We start from the raw sequence: 21,983 nt of genomic DNA on the forward strand, positions 1-21,983 counted from the left end.
ATATGAGGTGATAAATGGAGTTTTATCATTATTGACTAATATAGATAAAACAATTCGCTTAGGTGAAGCGTACGAGTGAAGCTATCACAAAAGAGTGAAATGAATAAATGCAGATTCGTCTTGTATGGTGTCGTAGTCACGGTTGATTTCCGAAAATCAAGGAATTTTGGAGAAAATCTTTGTAATAGGATTTGATTCTTCGGTAATTAAGGAAATTAGGATCTGATGTGTGCAGCGGTGTGTACTAAATAGTATTAATTTTTACTACAAAATGCGACGAAATATTACACAAGTTTTATTTATTTATTTATCGAGTGGATATACCTAAACCTTGCTACAACACTTATAGGCAGTGTACCTAATCGTAGAGTAGTGTAGTTTTTAGTAAGTCCGGTTCGTTCCACAGGGAGCTGGTGAAGTTAACGCTATATTATTAAGTTTATTTGTAAAAATATATATATAAATAAGTAGTAGTATTATTATAAAATGGGGGTTTTACCGTTTAATGACCGGTTTGTCGATTTTAAGCGTAAAAATAAATGACAAAAATTAAAGTGCGTAAAATAAATTGCGATAAATAAAATGACAGAAAATAAAATGATAGAAAATAAAAGTGCGATGAAAAATACAATAAAATAATTATGCTTATTTAAACTTCCGTAATCATGATGTTTAACGTTTTGATTTTAATTAATTGTTACTCGGGTTAATTGTCCTTTGTCATGGTTTATTTGATACCTATCTGGTTTTTATCCATAATAGTCCATCGGTCATAAATATAAAGTGCGAGTGTCCTCGTCAAATTACCCTTATACCCGAAGTCAAATATTCCAACTAATTAAGGATTTAAACTGTGATGCAGTTATCACTTCTGTCAACAATTACACCAGTTATCACTGTATGTAATCTACCCCTGTTTTGATTAGATATGAATATTAATTTACCCACTTGATCAGTTTGAATAATCAATTACCCAACCCGAATAATTAATTAAATGATTATAATAGATTCCATATGAACGTCACTAAATAGGACAACCATAATCATTATTAATTATTAGGATAATTAATTTGAAGATAGGTTCGACAGACTCCAATGAGTTGTCACTCAATTAGACAATACCCCCCATCTATTAATAGTCAATAGTCCAATTTCCACAAGTGTCGGTCTTTTGCCCAAACCTTAATTATGGTACAAAATCCAATAACCCCGTCTTAATATTTAGTCAAACATCACGATTACTTCGGCTTAAATAAGCATAATAATGACTTAGCTACTAGACATTAATTTAAAAAGGAAGAACATAGCTTACAGTGGTGATTAATCGCGTAGCGTTACACGGACAGAGTTCCTACTTTAAAACCCGTAAAACATTTCTTACAATAACCCAATTATTATTAATCTTAAATTAAACTTAATATTATAAATATAAATATAAATTACATAAGAAAGAAATAAGATTGGAAAAAGGTGTATCTAAATCATCGATTTAGATGGCCTTTTATAGGCAAATGATAAATTGAAATTTTCACTTATGACCCCTGAACTATGCTCAATTAACAACTTTTTATTATTTAATATTATTCTTATTATGAATTATTTAAATATTATATTATATTCTTGTGCATAGTTGACTTGTACTTTTTACACCGTTGCGTCGAGCGTTGAGAGTTGGCTCGGGTACCGGTTCCGGATTTTCGAACGTCCTTTCGTATAATTTAATATCTTGTACTTTGCGTTTTGTAACTTGTACTCTTGTCATTTTTAGACGTTTCTCATCAATAAATTGAACCACTTTAATTGTATCTTGTACTTTTTAGCTTTTCGGACCTTTGTGTCTTCAATTCGTCGAATCTGCCTTTTGTCTTCGCACTTATTTAATATAAACAAATATTACTTGAAAATAGAACAATTGCAACTAAAATCTTGTCTTTCTTGAGGGATAATGCTATGAAATATATGTTCCTTTTTAGCCTTATCAATATCCCCACACTTGAGCGTTGCTTGTCCTCAAGCAATACAGTCTTGAAATAAGATAATACAAATCACACGAATCACTTCTTTATTCTTCACACTTTGTACATCAGTGATTTTGATAGAGCGGTATAAACAATGATAGTAACGATAGAACCATGGTTGAAGGTGGTTGTGCCATCCACAGTTGCCTCGGGTTCAGGTCAACGACACTTGCAATCAAATAGCCGATTTACTTTCGGTTTCCAAAGCAAAGTGCACATTTGAAAGGCGGTTTACAGTCCCACATGACTATAAAAATGTAGATCCTTAAGGAAATTGGATCTTTATGAAAACATTTGATCTTTTGAAAATTCAATCTAGATTTTACCCTAGATAAGTTTTCTGATTTGATCCACCATCGGTGTTGCAAAATTTATTTGTGGATCAATATTTTGGCTAAAAACTTTTAGGTTCGTGTTATCCACTACTATCCCGGTATTGGAAAGCACACATCCAGTTTACTTGTTCCGTATATTACCTTTCGGTAAACTACCGTCCGGTTGTAAAGAAAAGCGATGAACAAGAAACTGTTAAGGCAATGTCCCGTGACATGCAAATGATTATGGTCTTATTAACGTGTCGGATGCTAGAACTATCCTTGGTAGGAGCAATAGTAAAGATCATCATATAATTTTTTTGGTCTGGCACAAGGTCTTGTCTCCGACCATGCTATGCAACCACCGTTCTTACGGTTGACACCCGATTTGGTTCAGGTGACCTAATGAATTCTAGGTGAATTCCCAGGATTTTACGTTCAATGGTAATGAACGCATTGAAAATGGGTTTTCAGAAAACAAATCGGTTTGTAATTTTGATTAAAATATTTTCTCGTTCAAGCTCGAGTTTAGATATCATTGAATTCCATGAGTTTGAATTCTCAATCTTTAAGGTCAATCTCAAGGATTGAGTAATATCAGGCTTAAAAGCTGATTTTTGATCTTTAAGGAGATTATCCTTTCTGGGGATCTGATTCATTAGTCTTATCAAGCTAATTTGAACGGTGCTTCCCCATTGTACGAGATAAATCCTTCTCATGGTTAGGATAAATCTGACCACTTGGCGACCCTGTTTGATGCTGAGGTCCGTGGATTTCCTGCTGATTTTAGAGATGACTTTTCTAGATTTTTCGTCAACCTACAGCTGGTCTGGACGACAACTTCTTGACCTAAATTAAGAAGCGTGTGTCTTTTTCGGAAGACTTTACTTCCTTTTAATGATGGAATTGATTCATCGTGTAGATCCATCTTTTCTTTCAAAAGTATTATAATAAATCGGGTAAAACTGATTAGTATCGTCCAAAACAAAAGTACCTGCAATAATCTTTTACAAAGATATGTGATAGATAATTTTTAATTGAATAACTTGGTACATTCTCCCCACACTTAGTTTCTTTCTTTGCCTTTTTATTCTCCTTTATTCCATTTTAAATGAATTCAAGCATTTTAGGTTGTTTCTCAATTTATGTCCTTTCCGAGGTAACGATAATTTCGGTATTAACACCTAGTTTTCATCGTTCATAAATATGTATAAACATGATTTTGAGTTCATTTAGTTGAAAATTTTTCAAATTTTCACAAAATTTGGCAAATAAACCAAGTATAAACCTGAGAGAATTTATAACCCTTCCCCACACTTAAGATCATGCAATGCCCTCATTTGCATGAAATCAGACTATAATTTAAATTCATGAGGGTGATTAGCGTAGAAAAGTGATTAAAAATACCGAGTTTGCAAACATATTGTTATTTCACATTTGATTTTTTGCGTCTTGTCAAAATCAGTAGCTTTTGCTGAACTTCATGACAGTCTTTGAAAGTGCGCTGTTTTACCCTGTTTTGTACACAAGATAAAATACAAACATATATATATATATATATATATATATATATATATATATATATATATATATATATATATATATATATATATATATATATATATATATATATATATATATATATATTTTTTTGAAGTTTGGTTTATAACCCCACTTTTCAAAAATTTATAAAGTATAATATTTTTGGCATACTTTAAATCAATAAAATTAAAAATAATGATAACAAAATTTGTCGCCCCGCCCTCGGGTAAAGTAATTTCGGCTCAACGACCTAGTCTTCAACTCATGACGAATTTTAAAAATCATATTTTTAACTTAATGAAATAAAGTAAATTTTGTTTTTTAAAATCACAATAAAACATAAATTAAAATGCATATTAATTTCAAATAAAACCTAAAAAAAATAAAAATTCAGAATGGAGGGAGAAAACTAGTTCTTTAGTGTCTGCTAGCGGAAAAGACCAATCGGATTCCATTCTCGGAACTACACGAGAACAGAACAAATAACTTTAGACAGCATTATCTTTTTAGAACATTCGAATCTCCCCACACTTAGGTAGCTGTGGTGTTGAAATTGTGATTAACTTCATTGTCAATTTCTCTTGGTCCATAATCAACTTGCCTATCTGTGACTTTTTCTTTAAGCCAGTGCCCGACTTCTTCCGTAATATCCCATAATTCAACTAGCTTCGCCCTTTCTTTAGGCGACAGATTGGATACTAACCGGTTACATAACTTAAAGTTCCCCTTACTTCTAGCATCAATAGCCCGTTTAAAAAGTTTCTTCATTGAACTGTTAATAACGGGGTCATCTAATTTCGTATCAACAACGGGGTCCTTTGTTATTGGGTTATCATTAGGTGTTACTTCATTTTTCCCACACTTAGGCGTTTCATTATTGCTAAGCACTGCCGTTGGAGTTGGTAAAACAACATGGTTATTACCAATCGTTTTTATTGGTTCAACGGTTTTGGTTGGTGGAGGTTTAGATTTTCGAATCATAAAGGTGATCGATTTGTCACCACTTTTAAGTGTCATTCTTCCATTTCCTACATCAAATAACGCCCCGGTGAACGCAAAGAATGGCCGACCTAAAATTAGAGGAATGTTTGGGTCCTCTTCTATGTCAATGACAATAAATTCGACTAGAAAGGTTAAATTGCCTACTTGAACGGGTAGGTTGTCAGCAATTCCAACTGGGTGCTTAATGGTTTGATCAAAGAGTCGAACACTCATATCCGTTGGACTTAACTTACCTACACCTAATCTCTTATATAAGGAAAGAGGCATAACACTTACACTTGCACCTAAATCTGCTAGTGCATCATACATGACACAATCACTAAGTAGACAAGGAACAATAAATTCACCCGGATCACCTACTCTTGGTGGAGGTTTTGGTGGAACTGTCTTCACCGGGTTTACTTCTACGGTTTTTGTTTCTTGCACTTTCTTATACTTCTTCTTCTTCTTCTTTCCAATGGTATCACCAACTTTATTACCTATTACTTGCTCATACTCAACTCCTTTTCTTGGAAACGGGATGGGTGGTTTATATGGTGCCACCACTGGCTTTACATACTCTGGTGGTGGTGGTGTAACTTCTTCATTGTTACTCACATCTAAAACCTTCCCAACTTCTGGAGCTGGTTTTTCAGAATTTGTTGACACCATGTTAACATTCTCATTCCGAGGATTTACTTCAGTATTACTCGGTAGATTTCCTTGTTCCCTCTCACTCATCATGCTAGCAAGAGTACCTACGTGTTTTTCAAGATTCAAAATGGAAGCTTGTTGAGTTCTTAATGACTGATCAAACCTCTCGTTCGTTTGGGTTTGAGATGTAATGAATTGTGTTTGAGATTCAATCAGCTTTGCCATCATTTCTTCTAGATTTGGCTTTTTCTCTTCGGGTTGTTGTGGTGTTTTATACAAGCTAGGTCTTTGTTGATTGAAAGTGTTGTTTTGAGTTGGTTGGTTATTCGGACCTTGTTGGTTGTACGAGTTGTTGTTGGGTCCGTTTGGATTGTAAAGAATGTTTTGATTTCGATTGAAGTTTAACTTTGGCGGTTGATAATTATTTTGATAATTATTTCCAGGCCTTTGGTTCATATAGGAAACATTCTCTCGTTGTTCCATGGTTGGTTCAACATTACAATCTTTCATTAAGTGTGGTCCACCGCATAGCTCACAACTGATTCGTATTGCGTGAATATCTTTATTCATCTTTTCCATTCGTCTTTCGAAAGCATCTATTTTTGCGGAAACGGAATCAAAGTCATGGCTAGAATCGGCTCTAGCCGCTTTAGATGAACGATATATATCTTTCTCTTGGTGCCACTCATGAGAGTGGGAGGCTGTGTTATCAATAATTTTGTAAGCTTCAGTTGCGGTTTTCTTCATAATGGAACCACCAGCTGTTATGTCGATGTCTTTTCTTGTAGCAACATTGACACCTTGGTAAAATATTTGTACTATTTGATAAGTGTCTAAACCATGTTGAGGACATCCTCTCAACATCCTTCCGAATCTTGTCCATGCCTCATATAATGTTTCATTTGGCTTTTGCGCGAACGTAACAATTTCTCCTTGAAGTCTCACGGCTTTAGATGCCGGAAAGAATCTTTGAAGAAATTTTTCAACTAAGACATCCCATGTGTCAATCGCCCCTTCAGGTAACGATTCTAACCAATCTTTGGCTTCTCCCTTTAAAGTCCAGGGAAATAACATGAGATAGATCTGCTCATCTTCCACTTCTCGGATTTTGAATAGTGTACGAATTCTTTTAAACGTACGAAGATGTTCGTTGGGATCTTCTTTTGGCGTACCACTATATTGGCACTGATTAGTTACCATATGTAGAATTTGTCCTTTGATTTCATAATCTGGAGCATTAACTTCTGGCTTAATAATGGCGTGACCTTGGCCCGTGCGTTTAGCTCTCATTCGATCTTCCATACTTAGAGGTTCCGTTACTTCCATAATTGAATTCGTTGAATACGAATCACTAGAGGACTCTGATTTAACGGTTTGTGGTTCAGGATCTTGGAATTGTCCTTGAATATCCTCCAGTTTCTTAGTTGTGAAATCGGGTTCAAAAGATGGATTGTCGGAAATTTGAATTGGAGTATTTGTTCGACTGGATGATGATTCTAAAGAAAAATCAACGGCGACAATATTTGCTAAATGTCTTGATCGAGTTACAGGTGGTGAACATATAAAAGGTGGTGAACGTCTTGCTCGGTGCATTCACTGAATATCCTATTAGTTTTTAAAAGGAAAGAAAAATTATAATAAGTTATCCAATCAATAGACTTTTCTGATTTTGCCCACGTTTCGAATAGCCAAAAGATGCAGCAGAGGGGCAGGATTCGTTTGGTCTCAATATAATTGAGGACTGTTTGGCTCCAATAACCCGGTCCACGTACAAATCCAACTATTACTACGAACCAGAAAATTTTGATGTCTATCAATTTAACCACTTAAAATAAATTTTCGTAATTTTAAGAAATTTAGAGAAGAAGTAGAAAAAATTCTAAGTCCTAAAAACTAGAATGGCGAGAAATAAGAAAGAAAAAGATTGCGCGTCGAAAAAGGTCGAAAAATAAAAAGGACGAAAAATAGGCGTCGAAAAATAAAAATAAGAAAGTAGTGCGAAATACGGCGTCGTAAAATTCTAAAGCACCTAAAACTTAATCTAAGGAATAAGCACTTAAGGGATTTTACGGCAAAGCCTAAAAATTCTAGAAGTAAAAATAACTATGGCAAAACTAAACTTAATACTAAAAGTTGCGACTATAGTCTAAAAATCTAAAGGTAATAAAACTAAAAAAAACAATTTTTTTTATAGACAAAATCTTAAAAAATATATATTTTTTTTTTTAATAATTTTTTTTTTTTTACATTTTTTTTTTTACGTTTTTGTTTTTTTTTTTACGTTTTTTTTTTTTTAAGTTTTTTTTTTTTTTTTTACTTTTTTTTTTTAAAAACGAATTTTTTTTTCTAAAAAAAAAACGTTTTTTTTTTTACAATTTTTTTTTTTTTTTTTTTTTTAAAAAAATGATTTTTTTTACAAATTAATACTTTTTTTTATAATTATTATTTTTTTTTCAAAACTTTTTTTTTTAATTCATTTACTATTCATGAATAGTAAATGAAAAGAAATTAATTAATTTACTATTCACATGAAAGCGACATGATAGAAATTATTAATTACAAGTTACATAATATACCCCTGAAGTATTTAATAAATACGACTTTTTAAAATTTTACGTATTGATTCTAAAATATTATTATATTATTATATTCTATTTCAATATTATTATATTATTATATTCTATTTCAATATTATTATATTATTATATTTTATTTCAATATTATTATAATTAAAAATATAGCGTTTTAGCGCTCCCCGGCAGCGGCGCCAAAAACTTGATGTGTGCAGCGGGGTGTACTAAATAGTATTAATTTTTACTACAAAATGCGACGAAATATTACACAAGTTTTATTTATTTATTTATCGAGTGGATATACCTAAACCTTGGTACAACACTTATAGGCAGTGTACCTAATCGTAGAGTAGTGTAGTTTTTAGTAAGTCCGGTTCGTTCCACAGGGAGCTGGTGAAGTTAACGCTATATTATTAAGTTTATTTGTAAAAATATATATATAAATAAGTAGTAGTATTATTATAAAATGGGGGTTTTACCGTTTAATGACCGGTTTGTCGATTTTAAGCGTAAAAATAAATGACAAAAATTAAAGTGCGTAAAATAAATTGCGATAAATAAAATGACAGAAAATAAAATGACAGAAAATAAAAGTGCGATGAAAAATACAATAAAATAATTATGCTTATTTAAACTTCCGTAATCATGATGTTTAACGTTTTGATTTTAATTAATTGTTACTCGGGTTAATTGTCCTTTGTCATGGTTTATTTGATACCTATCTGGTTTTTATCCATAATAGTCCATCGGTCATAAATATAAAGTGCGAGTGTCCTCGTCAAATTACCCTTATACCCGAAGTCAAATATTCCAACTAATTAAGGATTTAAACTGTGATGCAGTTATCACTTCTGTCAACAATTACACCAGTTATCACTGTATGTAATCTACCCCTGTTTTGATTAGATATGAATATTAATTTATCCACTTGATCAGTTTGAATAATCAATTACCCAACCCGAATAATTAATTAAATGATTATAATAGATTCCATATGAACGTCACTAAATAGGACAACCATAATCATTATTAATTATTAGGATAATTAATTTGAAGATAGGTTCGACAGACTCCAATGAGTTGTCACTCAATTAGACAATACCCCCCATCTATTAATAGTCAATAGTCCAATTTCCACAAGTGTCGGTCTTTTGCCCAAACCTTAATTATGGTACAAAATCCAATAACCCCGTCTTAATATTTAGTCAAACATCACGATTACTTCGGCTTAAATAAGCATAATAATGACTTAGCTACTAGACATTAATTTAAAAAGGAAGAACATAGCTTACAGTGGTGATTAATCGCGTAGCGTTACACGGACAGAGTTCCTACTTTAAAACCCGTAAAACATTTCTTACAATAACCCAATTATTATTAATCTTAAATTAAACTTAATATTATAAATATAAATATAAATTACATAAGAAAGAAATAAGATTGGAAAAAGGTGTATCTAAATCATCGATTTAGATGGCCTTTTATAGGCAAATGATAAATTGAAATTTTCACTTATGACCCCTGAACTATGCTCAATTAACAACTTTTTATTATTTAATATTATTCTTATTATGAATTATTTAAATATTATATTATATTCTTGTGCATAGTTGACTTGTACTTTTTACACCGTTGCGTCGAGCGTTGAGAGTTGGCTCGGGTACCGGTTCCGGATTTTCGAACGTCCTTTCGTATAATTTAATATCTTGTACTTTGTGTTTTGTAACTTGTACTCTTGTCATTTTTAGACGTTTCTCATCAATAAATTGAACCACTTTAATTGTATCTTGTACTTTTTAGCTTTTCGGACCTTTGTGTCTTCAATTCGTCGAATCTGCCTTTTGTCTTCGCACTTATTTAATATAAACAAATATTACTTGAAAATAGAACAATTGCAACTAAAATCTTGTCTTTCTTGAGGGATAATGCTATGAAATATATGTTCCTTTTTAGCCTTATCAGGATCCGCTTTAAATGCGATCATCCGTTTTGATTACTCTGAAGGATATATTACTATAAATCCACGCCCTTCGTTTCCTTTATATTTTAGAGTTTCATCCCTTTCGTTTTCCTCTTCCGACTTTAAGTCAAACGAATAATGGTCCAGAATTCATAGATATGAATTTCAGAATGAACAGAGTTAATGTTCTAAGATAGATTTTTGTAATAGCACGATCTTGATTGGTTAAATTATCAGAATTCAAGAGATAAGATGGAACTATCAGGAAGATATGTTCTCAATCTATTTGGAGATTTGGTAGAATGTAAGAATCGTGTAATATGGCACATGATGACGTTATGATCTGTGAATCATCACGTTCCACTAAAAACTCAGCATGACTTACTGTAATATAATCACGTTGATCAAGTATCATTATATTATACTAACTCATGCATCAGTTCCCAACACTACTTCAAAAACATTCATATTTTAAATTAAAAGGTTTACAGAATATAGAAACTAAAATAGTTTCCTTTTATGATATAACACAGATAGCACGGAGAGATAATTAATATCGGACGAGAATATTTATGAAGATATCTTCAGAAATATTGAGGATGTTAATAATGAAAGATACGATAATATCTTAGAATTTTAGAATCAAATTATGATGATGAAATTCATTCACAATGATTTAGAGCGATTAAGGAGCAAGGTATTCGCTAAAGACTTCATCAGAAACAGAATCATCATGATCCTTTATGTACAAGTTTAGTCATTGAGATTTGGTCAGAGTCTCCTTCATAGTTTTGCATAACCCACTTTTCGATACTAAATTTTCTATTGAGTGTTTCCAACACTTCATTCTTTATCATCAAACTTTCGACTGTTAACGTCGTTCACAATTTTGCTGCTTCATTCAGCTTTTTCAATATTACGAGTATTGATTCGTAGGCTGGGTGCTTTTCAGAATTTCAGAATGGAAGATCATAATTCTAAGAGATAAATGTTATATGTATACATATAACTGTTGATGTAGACATGCTGCGAGATTTCAAAATACTGATTACTGATTTCCAATAATTGGTATGGCAATTATCGTTACAAGATACGGATGAATATATGATAGGGTTTTGATGAATGAATATAATAGTTCTTCAGAGAGACTTAGGCCAATGAGTAATGAAGTTGCTGGTAAGTCTGCTGGTAACATGCTGGAATATAAAAGGTTCTCTGGTAATGTTGACGAAGGCAAACTTATATATCAAGGTTATAATAAGACTAATTCGAATGAAAGTCGAAGTTTATTCGCTAGAGCTGTGACAAAATTGGCTACTTTGGAAAGGGATTGCAAAGTTATTTTCGGTAATAACAATGTCAAAGGAGCTAGCACGGATACGTGTTAAACATTTACTCAGGTTCCGAGTGTTTTCAGGTGCATAACTATATGCATCAATCTTTTCTTTTCGTAGATGAAGTGAGGTTGGTTCATCCTCTCGATTGAGGTGTTTTCAAGAATCATGAAAGGTTTGAACGCAGATTTGTAATCGTCAAGATACAAATGAGGTTTAAGATGAAATCAAGTGGCAAACTTGAAGAATTGTTTAGTTTCATATGTTATAATCAATATTTTAATTCATTTTAATTGTCCAAAGTTATTAGTCCACAGTCGATAGTCCACAGTTAACAGTCCAATAATTCATATACAGCTTAATATATAATATTTGAATTAATTAATACTTATCGTGACCCGCGTACATGCCTCAGACTCGATCACAACTCAAAGTATATATATTATTATAGAATCAACCTCAACCCTGTATATCTAACTCAAGCATTACTGCATATAGAGTGTCTATGGTTATTCCAAATAATATATATAGATGCATCGATATGATATGTCAAAACCTTGTATACGTGTCCCGAAATTTAAAGTACGAAAAATAAATAGCAGAAATTAAATGACGATAAATAAAATTGGGAGAATATAAATTGCGATAATTAAATTGCGATAAATAAAATGTAATAAGGAATTAACAATTAGGTAGGAACAGTTAGCTGGGATTTTGTTAGCGTGGATTCTTAACATAATTTCTCATAGTCAATTCATTTGTTTCTAACAAATTTTATTTTGTCCAATGTTTTCTTCATTATGCCACTTGTTAGATTCTGATAGGTTAAAATCCAAACATGAAATTGTATGAAATTGGTTAGTCTGTGGTGAACGAATTCGTATATCTGTGGATGTAAGTAGGATAGTAAATGACTGTTGAATCAGATTCGAAGAATGTATAGTGTAACTTATTAATGTGAAATCTGAATATTCCTCGGGTATTACCTACCCGTTAAAATATTTTCACCATTAACAGTTTGTACGAAAGAATTTTTAATTACAATCTTTATGAAAATATACTTACATATATATTCTCTTCAGATGTAATCATGGATTTAATGAGTTAATATAATATTAATCTCATTTGATTTTCGATTTGAGCTAGAATAAGTAATCTCTAAAACTTTTAGAAACCACACATTATTCGCAGAATATTTTTTCAATGAGGTTATGGATCAATACTTCATCGTTAATTGTTGTTGGTACTCCTTGGTATCTATGGTGCGTATAACGTTGATACTCGAGGTACAGATTATGATGTTGAGGTGTGGGATGCGGATGTTGTGGATGGCGGTACTGGTCATGCTGCTGGTGCTGCTGATGGTGGTACTGTTGTTGCCGGTGTTGTCGCTGGTGCTTGTAACCCTTGCACCATATTCTCCAAAGCCACTACCAGAGCGCGAAGCTCGTTGACTTCTTCTATTACACTGGGATGACTGTCGGTTCGGACGAGCGGATGAATAAGATATAGGATTCGAGATAGTATATAATCATGACGAGACACTTTGGAAATGAGAGAGTAAATGGTATTACGGACAGGTTCGCCGGTAAGTGTGACGACCCCGAAATTTCTGACCAAATTTAAACTTTATCTTTATATTATTCCGACACGATAAGCAAAGTTTGTTAAATTAAATCTCAAGGATTTTAAACTATGTTCATACATTCATTTAACCTCGACCAAATTCCAATGATTCATGAACCATTATATGAACATATATGATTATATATCTATATGTGTATATATTATAACTTGAAAACGTTAACAAAGTATTAGACGTATTATACTTTACATGAACGTTTTTGTTTCAAAATATATTTAGAACAATTATCGATGGAATTAAAAGATAATACCAAAAGATTGAAATATCAGATACATTGAATTATGATTTTGAGTCTCTATTAAGAGGTCCACTTTGATTTAGAAAACCTTTCCTTTTTAATGATATTCGGAATAAATGGTAAAGTGATCTTCGAGTAAGGACAAAGTGTCAAGTAGCGAGAGCTAGTCAGATTGGTGAAAATTCCTGTTAAATTCCAATACATGCCTTACAATAATTGCCTCGTGACTTTTGATAAGATAAATTAATTAACATTCATATTTGGTATTGTGAAAGTGAAATTAGGGAATATAGGTAAATTAGAAAATAGATATTGACAAGTTAAATAGATCGACATTTTACAGTAAGATGATTCCTTACGTTTGATTTCTCCTTTAGACTTAATCCTACGAGTTATAATTAAACTGGAAGTTAAAATCTTGAAACCTGATATGATTCATATATGATTTTACGAAAACGTCTTTTCGATATAATAGACTTTTTAAGAACGTCTTATGACATAACAACTTCTACTATTATAACCTTTGTAATAAAATGATTGGAATATAAAGTAATTGGAATATTAAAATGTCTTTGTAAATGTTTTTATATAAATTTGAATATTATTAGTTTTAAAAAACTATATATTATATATTGTCCCAAATATATATTTCAAAATGAAAATATAAAAATATATATATTTTCACTTAGTCATAAAACGTCCTGAATTAAAATAATATATTTTGATAAACAACGAGTCACTGATTTATAGAAGCAAATGACCACAACGCTAAATTTTATAAGTTACCTTTATTATAAGGTAATTTATTGATGAGTAAGTCAAATTATTAATAAGGGTACACGTCGCATAATGTAAAAGGCTAGTTTTCTAAACGTATGAAAGTGCGTTCGAAAAACTAAAAGTGGTACATGGGTCGAGTGACAACGTACGAGTCATTTGAACAAAAATTACATTTTTACCATGCACATAAATATAATATAATATATAATTAATTCTTTAAATTAAATATATTATATATATATAAATAATATTAAAACGGTGTCGGCAAAAGAACTAATGCGATTGAGCTGTAAAAGTAGGCTCATGCGATTGCATGAGCATCACAAACAAGCCTCATGCAATCGCATGAGGTGCAAGTGAAATGTCCCGTTCTTATTGATTAAAAACGTTCCATACTAATTGATTTCGTTGCGAGGTTTTGACCTCTATATGAGACGTTTTTCAAAGACTGCATTCATTTTTAAAACAAACCATAACCTTTATTTCATAAATAAAGGTTTAAAAAGCTTTACGTAGATTATCAAATAATGATAATCTAAAATATCCTGTTTACACACGACCATTACATAATGGTTTACAATACAAATATGTTACATCGAAATCAGTTTCTTGAATGCAGTTTTTACACAATATCATACAAACATGGACTCCAAATCTTGTCCTTATTTTAGTATGCAACAGCGGAAGCTCTTAGTATTCACCTGAGAATAAACATGCTTTAAACGTCAACAAAAATATTGGTGAGTTATAGGTTTAACCTATATATATCAAATCGTAACAATACACCACAAGATTTCATATTTCAATACACATCCCATACATAGAGATAAAAATCATTCATATGGTGAACACCTGGTAACCGACATTAACAAGATGCATATATAAGAATATCCCCATCACTCCGGGACACCCTTCGGATAAGATATAAATTTCGAAGTACTAAAGCATCTGGTACTTTGGATGGGGTTTGTTAGGCCCAATAGATCTATCTTTAGGATTCGCGTCAATTAGGATGTCTGTTCCCTAATTCTTAGATTACCAGACTTAATAAAAAGGGGCATATTCTATTTCGATAATTCAACCATAGAATGTAGTTTCACGTACTTGTGTCTATTTTGTAAATCATTTATAAAACCTGCATGTATTCTCATCCCAAAAATATTAGATTTTAAAAGTGGGACTATAACTCACTTTCACAGATTTTTACTTCGTCGGGAAGTAAGACTTGGCCACTGGTTGATTCACGAACCTATAACAATATATACATATATATTAAAGTATGTTCAAAATATATTTACAACACTTTTAATATATTTTGATGTTTTAAGTTTATTAAGTCAGCTGTCCTCGTTAGTAACCTACAACTAGTTGTCCACAGTTAGATGTACAGAAATAAATCGATAAATATTATCTTGAATCAATCCACGACCCAGTGTATACGTATCTCAGTATTGATCACAACTCAAACTATATATATTTTGGAATCAACCTCAACCCTGTATAGCTAACTCCAACATTCACATATAGAGTGTCTATGGTTGTTCCGAAAAATATATAGATGTGTCGACATGATAGGTCGAAACATTGTATACGTGTCTATGGTATCTCAAGACTACATAATATACAATACAAGTTGATTAAGTTATGGTTGGAATAGATTTGTTACCAATTTTCACGTAGCTAAAATGAGAAAAATTATCCAATCTTGTTTTACCCATAACTTCTTCATTTTAAATCCGTTTTGAGTGAATCAAATTGCTATGGTTTCATATTGAACTCTATTTTATGAATCTAAACAGAAAAAATATAGGTTTATAGTCAGAAAAATAAGTTACAAGTCGTTTTTGTAAAGGTTGTCATTTCAGTCGAAAGAACGACGTCTAGATGACCATTTTAGAAAACATACTTCCACTTTGAGTTTAACCATAATTTTTGGATATAGTTTCATGTTCATAATAAAAATCATTTTCCCAGAATAACAACTTTTAAATCAAAGTTTATCATAGTTTTTAATTAACTAACCCAAAACAGCCCGCGGTGTTACTACGACGGCGTAAATCCGGTTTTACGGTGTTTTTCGTGTTTCCAGGTTTTAAATCATTAAGTTAGCATATCATATAGATATAAAACATGTGTTTAGTTGATTTTAAAAGTCAAGTTAGAAGGATTAACTTTTATTTGCGAACAAGTTTAGAATTAACTAAACTATGTTCTAGTGATTACAAGTTTAAACCTTCGAATAAGATAGCTTTATATGTATGAATCGAATGATGTTATGAACATCATTACTACCTCAAGTTCCTTGGATAAACCTACTTGAAATAAGAAAAATGGATCTAGCTTCAAAGGATCCTTGGATGGCTTGAAAGTTCTTGAAGCAGAATCATGACACGAAAACAATTTCAAGTAAGATTTCCACTCGAAATATGATTGTTATAGTTATAGAAATTGAATTAAAGAATATGATTATTACCTTGTATTAGAAAGATAACCTACTATAATTAACAAAGGTTTCTTGATCTTGGATGATTACTTGGAATGGATTTAGAAAACTTGGAAGTAAACTTGCAATCTTGGAAGTATTCTTGATTTTATGAAACTAGAACTTTTGGAATTTATGAAGAACACTTAGAACTTGAAGATAGAACTTGAGAGAGATTAATTAGATGAAGAAAATTGAAGAATGAAAGTGTTTGTAGGTGTTTTTGGTCGTTGGTGTATGGATTAGATATAAAGGATATGTAATTTTGTTTTCATGTAAATAAGTCATGAATGATTACTCATATTTTTGTAATTTTATGAGATATTTCATGCTAGTTGCCAAATGATGGTTCCCATATGTGTTAGGTGACTCACATGGGCTGCTAAGAGCTGATCATTGGATTGTATATACCAATAGTACATACATCTAAAAGCTGTGTATTGTACGAGTACGAATACGGGTGCATACGAGTAGAATTGTTGATGAAACTGAACGAGGATGTAATTGTATGCATTTTTGTTAAGTAGAAGTATTTTGATAAGTGTATTGAAGTCTTTCAAAAGTGTATGAATACATATTAAAACACTACATGTATATACATTTTAACTGAGTCGTTAAGTCATCGTTAGTCGTTACATGTAAATGTTGTTTTGAAACCTTTAGGTTAACGATCTTGTTGAATGTTGTTAACCCATTGTTTATTATAACAAATGAGATGTTAAATTGTTATATTATCATGATATTATGATATATAATATATCTTAGTATGATATATATACAGTTAAATGTCATTACAACGATAATCGTTACATATATGTCTCGTTTCGAAATCATTAAGTTAGTAGTCTTATTTTTACATATGTATTTCATTGTTAATACACTTAATAATATATTTACTTATCATTTAACATAATTAACCAAGTGTATCAATATCTTAATATGATTCATATGTACCTAGTAAGACGTTGTTATAACGATAATCGTTATATATATCGTTTTCGAGTTTCTTAAATTAATAGTCTCATTTTTATGTATATAACTCATTGTTAAAATACCTAATGAGATACATACTTATAATAAAATCATGTTAACTATATATATAACCATATATATATCATCGTATAGTTTTTACAAGTTTTAACGTTCGTGAATCACCGGTCAACTTGGGTGGTCAATTGTCTAATCAAGTCTTAACAAGTTTGATTGCTTAACATGTTGAAAACACTTAATCATGTAAATAACAATTTCATTTAATATATATATATATATAAACATTGAAAATTTCGGGTCACTACAGTACCTACCCGTTAAATAAATTTCGTCCCGAAATTTTAAGCAATTGGAGGTGTTGACGTATCTTCTGGAAATAAATGCGGGTATTTCTTCTTCATCTGATCTTCACGCTCCCAGGTGAACTCGAATCCTCTATGAGCATTCCATCGAACCTTAACAATCGGTATCTTGTTTTTTTTAAGTCTCTTAACCTCACGATCCATTATTTCGACGGGTTCTTCAATGAATTGAAGTTTTTCATTGATATGGATTTCGTCCAACGGAATAGTGAGATCTTCTTTAGCAAAACATTTCTTCAAATTTGAGACGTGGAAAGTGTTATGTACAGCCGCGAGTTGTTGAGGTAGCTCCAGTTGGTAAGCTACTGGTCCGACACGATCTATAATCTTGAATGGTCCAATGTACCTTGGATTTAGTTTCCCCCGTTTACCAAATCGAACAACGCCTTTCCAAGGTGAAACCTTAAGCATGACCATTTCTCCAATTTCAAACTCTATATCTTTTCTTTTACTGTCCGCGTAGCTCTTTTGTCGACTCTGGGCGGTTTTCAATCTTTGTTGAATTTGGATGATTTTCTCGGTAGTTTCTTGTATTATCTCCGGACCCGTAATCTGTCTATCCCCCACTTCACTCCAACAAATCGGAGACCTGCACTTTCTACCATAAAGTGCTTCAAATGGCGCCATCTCAATGCTTGAATGGTAGTTGTTGTTGTAGGAAAATTCTGCTAACGGTAGATGTCGATCCCAACTGTTTCCGAAATCAATAACACAAGCTCGTAGCATGTCTTCAAGCGTTTGTATCGCCCTTTCGCTCTGCCCATCAGTTTGTGGATGATAGGCAGTACTCATGTCTAGACGAGTTCCCAATGCTTGCTGTAATGTCTGCCAGAATCTTGAAATAAATCTGCCATCCCTATCAGAGATAATAGAGATTGGTATTCCATGTCTGGAGACGACTTCCTTCAAATACAGTCGTGCTAACTTCTCCATCTTGTCATCTTCTCTTATTGGCAGGAAGTGTGCTGACTTGGTGAGACGATCAACTATTACCCAAATAGTATCATAACCACTTGCAGTCCTTGGCAATTTAGTAATGAAATCCATGGTAATGTTTTCCCATTTCCATTCCAGGATTTCAGGTTGTTGTAGTAGACCTGATGGTTTCTGATGTTCAGCTTTGACCTTAGAACACGTCAAACATTCTCCTACATATTTAGCAATATCGGCTTTCATACCTGGCCACCAAAAATGTTTCTTAAGATCCTTGTACATCTTCCCCGTTCCAGGATGTATTGAGTATCTGGTTTTATGAGCTTCTCTAAGTACCATTTCTCTCATATCTCCAAATTTTGGTACCCAAATTCTTTCAGCCCTATACCGGGTTCCGTCTTCCCGAATATTAAGATGCTTCTCCGATCCTTTGGGTATTTCATCCATTAAATTTCCCACTTTTAAAACTCCTTGTTGCGCCTCCTTTATTTGAGTAGTAAGGTTAGTGTGAATCATTATATTCATAGATTTTACTCGAATGGGTTCTCTGTCCTTTCTGCTTAAGGCGTCAGCTACCACATTTGCCTTCCCCGGGTGGTAACGAATCTCAAAGTCGTAATCATTCAACAATTCAATCCACCTACGCTGCCTCATATTCAGTTGTTTTTGATTAAATATGTGTAGAAGACTTTTGTGGTCGGTATATATAATACTTTTGACCCCATATAAGTAGTGCCTCCAAGTCTTTAATGCAAAAAGAACCGCGCCTAATTCCAAATCATGCGTCGTATAATTTTGCTCGTGAATCTTCAATTGTCTAGACGCATAAGCAATCACCTTCGTCCGTTGCATTAATACACAACCGAGACCTTGCTTTGATGCGTCACAATAAATCACAAAATCATCATTCCCTTCAGGCAATGACAATATAGGTGCCGTAGTTAGCTTTTTCTTCAATAATTGAAATGCCTTCTCTTGTTCATCCTTCCATTCAAATTTCTTCCCTTTATGCGTTAATGCAGTCAAGGGTTTTGCTATTTTGGAGAAATCTTGGATGAATCTTCTGTAGTAACCAGCCAATCCTAAAAATTGACGTATATGCTTCGGAGTTTTTAGGGTTTCCCACTTTTCAACGGTTTCGATCTTTGCCGGGTCCACCTGGATACCTTCTTTGTTCACTATGTCACCGAGGAATTGAACTTCTTCCAACCAAAATGCACACTTTGAAAACTTAGCGTACAGTTTTTCTTTCCTCAATACTTCTAGCACTTTTCTCAAATGTTCTTCATGCTCTTGATCATTCTTTGAGTAAATAAGTATGTCATCGATGAAAACAATGACAAACTTGTCAAGATATGGCCCACACACTCGGTTCATAAGGTCCATGAACATAGCTGGTGCGTTAGTCAATCCAAACGGCATAACCATAAACTCGTAATGACCATAACGCGTCCTAAAAGCAGTTTTTGGAATATCATCCTCCTTTACTCGCATTTGATGATATCCAGAACGTAAATCGATCTTCGAATAAACCGACGAGCCTTGTAGTTGATCAAATAAGTCGTCAATTCTCGGCAGTGGATAACGGTTTTTGATGGTAAGTTTGTTCAACTCTCTGTAGTCAATACACAACCTAAATGTACCATCCTTCTTCTTGACAAACAAAACAGGAGCTCCCCATGGTGATGTGCTTGGTCAAATGAAACCACGTTCTGATAGTTCTTGCAGTTGGCTTTGCAGTTCTTTCATCTCACTGGGAGCGAGTCTATAAGGAGCACGAGCTATTGGTGCAGCTCCTGGTACAAGATCTATTTGAAATTCAATAGATCGATGTGGAGGTAGTCCCGGTAATTCTTTCGGAAATACATTGGGAAATTCTTTTGCGACGGGAACATCATTGATGCTCTTTTCTTCAGTTTGTACTTTCTCGACGTGTGCTAGAACAACATAGCAACCTTTTCTTATTAGTTTTTGTGCCTTCAAATTACTAATAAGATGTAGCTTCATGTTGCCCTTTTCTCCGTACACCATTAAGGGTTCTCCTTCTTCTCGTACAATGCGAATTGCATTTTTATAACATATAATATCTGCTTTCACCTTCTTCAGCCAGTCCATGCCAACTATTGCATCAAAACTCCCTAACTCTACTGGTATCAAATCAATCTTAAATATTTCGCTACCCAGTTTAATTTCTCGATTTCGGCATATATTATCTGGTGAAATTAATTTACCGTTTGCTAATTCGAGTAAAAATTTACTATCCAACGGTGTCAATGGACAACTTAATTTAGCACAAAAATGTCTACTCATATAGCTTCTATCCGCACCCGAATCAAATAAAACGTAAGCAGATTTATTGTCAATAAGAAACGTATCCGTAACAAGCTCCGGGTCTTCCTGTGCCTCTACCGCATTAATATTGAAAACTCTTCCGCGGCCTTGTCCATTCGTGTTCTCCTGGTTTGGGCAATTTCTAATAATGTGGCCCGGTTTTCCACATTTATAACAAACTACATTGGCATAACTTGCTCCGACACAACTTGCTCCGCCATTACTCGTTCCGACACCATTTGTTCCTTTCGTTCTGTTAACCCCTGGTCCGTAGACCTCACGCTTCACCGTGCTATGACCATTTCTTTTACACTTGTTGTAAAATTTGGTGCAGAACCCCGAGTGATACTTTTCACGCCTTTGGCATAGCTGCTTCTGATTGTTGTTGTTGTTGTGGTTGTTATTGTTGTTGGGATGATTGTTGTAGTTGCTGTTGTTGTTGTTGTTGTTATTGTTGTTGTTGTTGTTGGGCCATTTGTTGTAGTTGCGATTGATGTTGCGATTGTTGGGATAATTATTGCGATTATTATTGTAATTGCTGTTGTTGTTGTATTGGTGATTCTTATCACCGTTTTCCTCCCACTTTCTTTTGACTTGCTTCACATTGGCCTCTTCAGCCGTCTGTTCTTTAATTCTTTCCTCAATCTAGTTCACTAGTTTGTGAGCCATTCTACATGCCTGTTGTATGGAGGCGGGCTCGTGTGAACTTATATCTTCTTGGATTCTTTCCGGTAATCCTTTCACAAATGCGTCTATCTTCTCTTCCTCATCTTCGAAAGCTCCCGGACACAATAGGCACAATTATGTGAATCGTCTTTCGTACATGGTAATATCAAATCCTTGGGT

The 21,983-nt window shown here is 33.0% G+C and overlaps 1 non-coding gene across 1 annotated transcript; it reads left to right on the top strand.

Annotated features, from left to right (window-relative positions):
• The first annotated feature begins 6,344 nt into the window (after positions 1-6,344).
• On the top strand, positions 6,345-6,451 carry LOC139856686 (small nucleolar RNA R71). Its single transcript, XR_011762151.1, has one exon. It is a non-coding gene; the product is annotated as a small nucleolar RNA R71 (small nucleolar RNA).
• Positions 6,452-21,983: the final 15,532 nt, after the last annotated feature.

This window comes from Rutidosis leptorrhynchoides, chromosome 6, assembly GCF_046630445.1.
Source record: "Rutidosis leptorrhynchoides isolate AG116_Rl617_1_P2 chromosome 6, CSIRO_AGI_Rlap_v1, whole genome shotgun sequence".
NCBI lineage: Eukaryota > Viridiplantae > Streptophyta > Magnoliopsida > Asterales > Asteraceae > Rutidosis > Rutidosis leptorrhynchoides.